Raw genomic sequence first — 6000 nt, forward strand, 5'->3', positions numbered from 1 at the left:
GCCTGACCAATCTCCCATAGGACACAGCTGGGTTTTGGGAAATCTCTGCAGCTTTGGTGCTTCAAATGTTCTTGTTGAGTGCTCTGCTCACAGCATTTAACTCCACTCGGAAAGTGACTTTGATTTCCAGCTCATCATGGCCTTTCAGAAACAGTTTGAACTGAGTGGGAAGAAGGGAAAAACTTAGTTGGATTTACATGTGCAGCTTATCCATTTTTCCAGCTGGTTTGTTCGGATAATTTATAGGGGAACTTGTAGTGAAGTTTTGAGGATTATGAAAGTGACAGTAGAAACAGTAGTACCTTGAAATTGCAAATTAGCTTCTTTTCAATGACATCTTGTGAGAGGAGGCCAGATCAGCCAGTGGTGGCACTGGGAGGTGCATTTGGGAGGAAGGAAAGGAAAAGTTCCTTCACACAAGCTGCATGTCTCAGCTGGGGAAGGTGAGAAAATCAGGTATTGGTGGCTGGATCTCAGCAGGGCTGACGCAGGGCTCAGAACAATACCTGTATTATATTTAGACACACCAAAGTGCAAGTGAGCAAACCTCTGGCTTCAGGGCATCAGCTGATTGCTGCAAGAACCAGCATTTCCCTGAGTTTGGAGCCTTTCACCACTGCAGAGGTGCCTTGTTCCCTCTGGAGCAGTGGGGGCTTGGTCTCATCCTGTGCAGCAAGGTGTGAGCCCTCAGCTAGCAAGGCCAGCAGTGCTGATCTCAGCATGCCACCCACGAGCCAGCTCTCCCTGTCTGCACTGTCTTCTTGCTCTCCCAGGTGGTGACAGGGGCCCTCCTTCATCCCTTCTCTGTGCTGATGAAATGCTCTTTGGGGAGGCTGGTGCTCACGGATGAGCTGTGTATCAGTCAGGCCCTGCAGAAGAATTGGGTGTGAGCTGGTTATTACCTGATCTCCTTACAGAAAATGCACAGTATCCAGTGAATGCAAAAGCCACTGACAACTCCACCTTGCTGCCAGCAGGTTGGTGGCACTGGGTGCTCCTTCCCACAGAGGTGGCAGAGCATGGTGCTGCTCTTGTTGGCTGCGGATACCTGAGATCTCAGAAAAAAACTTCCTTGGCTATGGAGCAGCAGACCATGAGAGACATGACTGAAGGAGGGCTTGGTTTTCCAAAAGCCCACCTGCTTTTCCAAATGTACCAGATGGTTTAATAACAAAATTACCTTTCCTAATTAAATCACGGCTTTGGGGTAAGCAGCAACCTAGCTATGGAACCCCCAAAATCCTCATAGCTAGGATACTAAGATGGACTTCTGCCTTCTTTACAAAGACAAACATGGTCTCTTAGAGCACATTTGGATTGATTACTGTCCCAGTGATCCAGGAAGTACAAGAAGCAGAGGAGAGCTTTTCCTGAGCTCCAGCTGTTCATTCCATATCAGTGGCGAGTGAGAACCTGGAACTGGTGAAAACTTTCTGGCTCTGCCTCCTCAGCTCTCCTGCTCAACCTGAAGTCAGGCAGGGTTGGGAAGAAAAGTGTTGTCCCAAGTTTATCCCAAGGAGCAACTCCTGCAGAAAGGGGTGGGTTGCAGAATTACCTGTGGTTGCAAGCAGAGAGGATTGGCCTGGCTGGGGGAGCTGTGCCAGGAGGAAAGACAGAAGATGGGGCTGTGCATGGTGCCTGGCTTTGTCCTTCTTCATACCACTCAGACAGTCAGTCAAACAAGCCAGCAAGGTTCCATAAGCTGCTGTCAACATTTCATGCCACCATGATCCCTTTACAGAAAATGTACATGTCCTGCTGCTGGGATCTCACCCTGCCAGAAGCAATGGGACCTTTCCAGGGTGTGGGGGATGCCAGAGCCCCATCCTTGGCTGGCAATGGTGCTTCTTTCTCCCTAATCATGGGGAGAGATTTCATTTCCTGGTTCCACCCAAGATCTCCATGTAATAAAGCCAAGCTGTTCTGCTGTGGGTTACCTGCATGCAGAGCTTTCCAGAGAAGCAGCATGTTCAGGCTGGGGTAGGGAAATCACCGTGGGCCTCTCTGGACCAGCAAGAAACATCTACAGGGGCCTCCCTGCTGTGGCTGGACTCACTGCCCTGCCTGTGCCCTGAAGATCTGCCTGCAGGCCCATCTTGCAGCTCATCCTCCCAAACACGAGCCTTTCCTGGCCAGCCCTTGCAGCTGCAGTGTTGCCCCCGTGGCCCAGCAGGTCAGGGCAGTGCTGTTGAGACGTGGCACTGGATTTGTTTTCTCCAAACCCTTCTGCCCTCAGAAACAGCCACGATGGTGTGACCCCCTTGATCATCCCTGCTGAGGGTGAGGGTGAGCTGGAGCTGGAATGTTCCAGCTGTGTGGGTGAGGGTGGGCAGCAGAGTCTTGGTGCAAGCTCAGGGGTGTGCTGGGATCTGTGAGTTCCCTCCCTCGGGGACAAACAGCTCCTGTTTCCCCTTTGCAGGGAATAGAGCCCGTCTGTGTGTCTGGCCCTTCAGCCCTGCATTGCTGCCGTGCTCTGTGGGTCTGTTTGCACGGCAGCGTGCAGGGACTTGCCGGGGAAGGGGCGATTATCTGCCGGGAACGGCGTCGGCAGCGCTTCCCCAGGCAGCAGCAGCGTCTGCTCCGGGCAGGGAGGATCCACTCCTGGGCAGGGATCGGCTCCCCGAGCCGGGTCTGGCTGCAGCCTCCTTGACCAGGGCTGCTCCCATGACTCAGGATGGCTCCTGTAAAACACCCTGCAGCTCCCAGACAGGCAGGATCATTGGGGAATGAGGGGGTGCTGCCTGGAGAGGGACGTTTGGGTGCTTTGGTATCTCCCAAGGGGCACAGGCTGGATCCATCTCTCCCCTTGCAGCAGGGTGGTAATCACAGCCCTTGACTCATATCTCTGTGAGCACACCTCATTCTCACTCTGAGACTCACCCTTTGTACCCAGTACAAATCTGAGCTGGGATTTCCTTTGTGCTCCAGGTTATCCTGGCCTGAAGTCCAGGAGGAGTCCGGTGATGAATGAGTTTGACTCAGGCCACCCATCAGACATCATTTTGGGAATGAGAGGCTGATGCACACTGACCACTCCCCTCCATTCAGTGTGGGATCTATTAAGACATCTTTGGCTTGTGAGGCTGAGTGCTGGGTAGTCCCTGCCCTTAGACACTCAGGAGGGCATCACATGGAGCTCCTGTTCGTCCTCCACTCCACAAGTTTATTGTTGGGACAGACGAAGCATGACACATGGCTGAGAGTGAAGGGCACGAGGCTGTTGGAGTGTCGGAATGGAATCCAAGCCTCTTTGGGCCCTGTGTGGGATCATAAGGATGCTGTGGCATGCTCCCCATGTTGGCTTCCCACCAAGCATGATGCACATTGATTCCTACAGGGCACTGCTGACAGATCCATTGCCCCTTTAAAAGAGATGAAGTCATCTCCCTCCGAAGCCATCTGGCACCAGGACAGAGTCAGGAGCTCAGTGCAACAGAAGGCTGGGATGCCAGCCCACAGAGGGGATGTCATCGCTCTACAGACAGATGGGACCCTGAAGGGATGGGGAGAGGTGCTGCTCAGGGCCCTGGGGGAAGGCTTGGTGTCCAGGTAAGGCAGTGAGGACACGCTGGCAGAGTACCAAGGTGTGCCATGGTCCCACTGCCATCATCCCTGCGAGCAGAGCCGCACTGGGGGCTGGAGCTGCAGGTTTTCCTGGCAGGACAGGGGGCTGTAGCAGGCCCTCATCATGGGATGAACTGGTGAGTCAGTGCATCTCCTCCTCCCCTCCATCCCTCCGTGCATGAGCTCATCCCGAGCCGCTGGTCCTGCCTCGCGTGCCGGATGGCTCAGGGCTGACTGAGCTCAGGGATGGCTCATCTCAGGCATGGCTGAGCTCATGGATGGCTGATCTCATCCCTGGCTGTGCCACCAGCCCTCACTCGGAGCGCTGTGTCACCGTGTCACCACAGTCCCCAACAGGACACCGTGGGAAGAGAAGCCACCGCGTCCCAGCGAGGCTTGGGGAAATGATCTCAAGCAAAACTGCCCACCAGGCTTGAGTGGGTGGTGGGGGATGAGGTGAGTTCCTCGCTGGCACGCTCAAGGAGCAGCCTCTCACTTCCAGCTCTGGCAGGATGTTTCTCTATCAGTATCCTGGCCATTCCCAGATACCTCGTGTATCACAGACCCCTAAACCCTCCTGGTGTGACTCACTGAGGGGCTGGTCCCCTTCACAGGACTTTGCTTCGTCATGCTTTTGTGCACCAGGAATGGTGCCACATTAAAGTCTTCCTGAAGTTGCTGCACTGGACCCCTTCTCCCCACCATGCACTGCAAGGCAAGCATCATAACATCCCCCTGGGATAATGGCCAGGGCAGGGACATGGTCAGTGCCTTCTGCTGGCCCAGCTTTGCAGGAAGGAGCTGGGGCTGTGCTGGGTGGGTGAACACAGATGTGCTTTTCCACCACCCTGAATGAGAAACCAAACTTCAGCTTGGTGTTTGTGGAAGGGATTGGTGGGGGTGGCAGTGGATAATAGAGGAGGGGACAAGGTGGGAATTGTTTGGGTCCTACAAGGAGCTGGGGATAGAGGACAGTGGGTTAAAGGGTAGAGCAAGGATGAGAAGTTAAATTACAGCTCCATAGTTCAGGTGTCTGTCCAGGGAGAATGAGCCATTCCCAGAGGATGAGTCTCTCCCCTCACTGATGCCACACAACCAGCTTGGACTGGATGTTTAACTTTTAGTCCAGTGCACTGGATCGTGTGCTGGGGATTGCACGGGCACTGGGAGATCAGGCACAGGCAGAGCAGGGTCTGCCCACACTCTTGCTTCACCCAAATGTCTCTGGTTTGCCTGGCTTGAGCAGAAACTCTTTCAAAGTGGAGGTTAATTTTGAAATAGGGAAATAATATGTGCTTGTTCTGGTCTGGCCTGAAAAACCCTGGACCACTAACTCTTTTCCCTGGGAAAGACCACTCCTCTCCTGCTTTGTCATGCTTTGGGGGAAAAGTTCTGTTCTTCTCCAGCCCAAATCCTTTGTACTCTCTTCTTTGCATTGCAGTCTGTAAATTTTTATTAATGTTAGCCCATTGCAGTCCATAAATGTTTATTAATCTGTTAACCCATTGCAGTCCATAAATGTTCATTAATGTGTTAAGCCATTGCAGTCCATACCTTTTCATTAATGTGTTAACCCATTGCAGTCCATATGTTTTTATTAATGTGTTTACCCATTGCAGTCCATACATTTTTATTAATCTGTTAACCCATTGCAGTCTGTAAATGTTTATTTATCTGTTAACGCATTGCAGTCCCAGACACTTCCATGCTCCCCTCTCAGATCCTTCTCTCTCCTTCTCCTTTGCCTTGGTGCTCAGACCTGACACCCAGACCTGCCTGGCAGAGAAACCAGGCTGGAAGTTCCTTGCTCCAAGGGCATTTTAAAGAGGCGCCGTTGTGCAAGTCCCAGTCCCAGGAACACAATCCATGTGATGATTATCTCGATACCATCCTCCCTGAACCAGGGCAGCCTCAGCCAAAAGAGGAATTTAGAGCTAAACAGCTTTTGTTTACAGGAAGCCAAGCACGGTGTCTGGGCTTGTACCAGTGCAGCAGGAGATGTTGCTGCTGTCTCAGACTGCAAAATATCGATGGATGTGTGTCCCTGAGATTTCCCAGGGACCTTATGGGAGCAGTCTCCATAATTTTTGAAGTGTCTAGTATAGGAGCCAGAGGGGAAAATGTTTCCTTTGGCTGACTGGACAACCAAGCAAAGGTCATCAGCTTTATTGACTGCTGTGTTTGGCCATGATCACCACAGGCTTTGCAGCACTCTGTGCCTTGGGATGGAAGAAAGTTGGGTCTCAGGTGTGTTCTAAAGGGCAGTGGTCACCAAGGGACACAGCACCAGCAGCCCAAACCTCCATGAATTTGTACTACTGAAAAAATCCATTGTAAAAAACACACACTGATTTCTCACAGGTTAGCAAAAGAGAGGAGACAAACTTCTCTCCCAATACTGAAGCTGCTTTTCAGGGTGTATTATTTTCTTCCTTC

This window comes from Melospiza melodia, chromosome 14, assembly GCF_035770615.1.
Source record: "Melospiza melodia melodia isolate bMelMel2 chromosome 14, bMelMel2.pri, whole genome shotgun sequence".
Taxonomy (NCBI): Eukaryota; Metazoa; Chordata; class Aves; order Passeriformes; family Passerellidae; genus Melospiza; species Melospiza melodia.